Here is a 2,102-nt window from a genome sequence, read left to right as displayed (position 1 = left end):
TTCATCATGTCAGATGCTGATTGAGGTTAACAAAGGCTTTTAATGCCCTGCTATTGACTGTTTAGTTGCAGAAGTTGAGTCACAGTGCTGCCATTTTGGTGGCGGTAATTATTAAGCAATATATTAGCTGTATGCATTTAAAAAAACAAAGCCAATTAAGGATCTCGTAAAAGCTGTAAAGTTGAGCCTTTTGAAAGGACGGCAGCATTCTTTCATTAATTTGAACTCTTCACCAGTTACAAAGCTTCATGTCAGAGTGAAACAGAAGGATTTTCTTTAAAAGAAGAAATCAGATTTCAGCTACAGTTTGCTAGAAGGCACATGGGAGACTTGAGCCTAGGTTTGATCTGTTTACTTCTGCTCTCTGAGCTGCTGTGTATTAGAGAAATCAATGGAAGCAGTTTAAATTGCCGAATAATGGGTTATTTTTAAACACCTAAAAATTGCCAAAATATGTTATCTTTTAGTGTAAAATGTTGCTTTTCACTAAGATTAAGAGCTGTTGGTATTGATAATAGAAAATTCCCGCAACTCAAAACTGACATCGGAGCAAAGGAGTTGGACTTTATTTTAAAGTTGTGTTTCTCTCTTGTGGCACGCACTTTGAGTGTGTGTTCTGTGTTCTACATTTAATTTTGCACTTCTGTTTTTTTTTACATTGTTTGAGGGCAGAATCCTCCCCATTCAATAGTGTCGGAAGCCAGAGTCTGGCAGGATTAACTGGGATTCTGATAGAAACAGACATTTATTTGTGTTGTTAATAGTTTTGGGGTTTGTTTGCTGATGTTTTATTTACCCCTATTAACCAGGTTTTGTTTGCTGCTGTTTGTTTATCTTTTGATTTGGATTTTAGTCAGATTTTTTAATCCTGTAATTAGCTGTTTTGAAACTGATTACTGTATATTTGAATTTAAAACAAACATACACATTCAGCCTGCCACTGCTGATAACTTGCGTTCATTTGGCTTAGTGTTGACTTGATCACTTCTGTAGATAAATAAGGAAATACTGAAGTTTGCCTTTTGTGTTCCAATGCCATATTTGGTGAAGAAAAACAAAAAGCTTTGTTGTTGATCTAATCGTTCTAACACATTGGGATTTCGATAAAAATGTTGGGAATTCTGCTTTCAAAACTTAAAGCTGGAATTTGGTCTTCCCTCTTTGCTTCAAAGAAGCTTACAGAGATAGATATATTGATGTTGGTTTTGTATGGGATTGTTAGCCCATGATAGCATTAGGCTAGGGATGCATTGGAAACATTCTTGGTACAAAATGGTCACTTCATTGACATTTGAGCTTTAGCTGGTGTGGAGAGACTTCCTAGGAATCTCTTATCTGAATGAAGGTGAACTTTAGTGGAGAGGTTTGCTGATGGTGGAGGAACATTTCAGAACAACAGATGTCACTTTCAGTGGCAGGATCTCAAGCAGGTATGAGATGAACTTATGGATGCAAAGAAGCTATGCCAACAGCTGAGCTCCAGTGGGTACTTGTAGACCTAGGATGTGGTCAGTGGTTGACTTCTTGAATGAAGCCAGAATGCTCTGGTAGCTGAGCACCAATTAACGGTTAAGAATAATCCTTGCAAACACCATTCCAACAGATGCAATGCCCCAACGTTGCAATCCAGGCAATCATCCTTTCTAGCGTGGGATGAGTAGTCCTTTCTTCTAGTCTGTCGGGATGATACCCGTCACCCAAACTGAAACTACAAGGATAGTTTGCAATGCCAGGAGAACAGCATCTTCACCCACATGGAGTAGTTCAGCTCCAAATACTGCAGATCCCTGGTCAGCCCATTTTAACAAATTAACATGAAGGGATGGAAAACCAAAGTGAGCATCCATCATAAAGAAAAGAGATGCTTGTGGAGTCGAGCTGATCCAATGTGGTGAAAAAAAAATCAATTACTTCCACAAAATTGACAAATGAGCCAAAAGTTGACTCCAATAAAGTTAGTTTTGAGTTTCATGTACTTCACCAGTAGGTGGTGCTCATTTGCTGATTGCTGTTGATGCTCAATCATATGTCTTGTGGCAGTTCACTCTGTATGCCCTTTGTGTTTGAATCCAAATGTGACAGTGAAAAATGGCTTTTTACTC

The 2,102-nt window shown here is 38.3% G+C and overlaps 1 long non-coding RNA gene across 1 annotated transcript in view; it reads right to left on the bottom strand.

The window, feature by feature from the left end:
* Positions 1-2,102, bottom strand: part of LOC117504367 — a 251,091-nt gene that overhangs the window by 216,706 nt on the left and 32,283 nt on the right. The gene's annotated exons all lie outside the window — the stretch shown is intronic.

Source organism: Thalassophryne amazonica, chromosome 22, assembly GCF_902500255.1.
Source record: "Thalassophryne amazonica chromosome 22, fThaAma1.1, whole genome shotgun sequence".
Lineage (NCBI taxonomy): Eukaryota > Metazoa > Chordata > Actinopteri > Batrachoidiformes > Batrachoididae > Thalassophryne > Thalassophryne amazonica.
The sequence above is the reverse complement of the archived record's forward strand: the minus strand, read 5'-3'. Positions and strand labels throughout refer to the sequence as shown.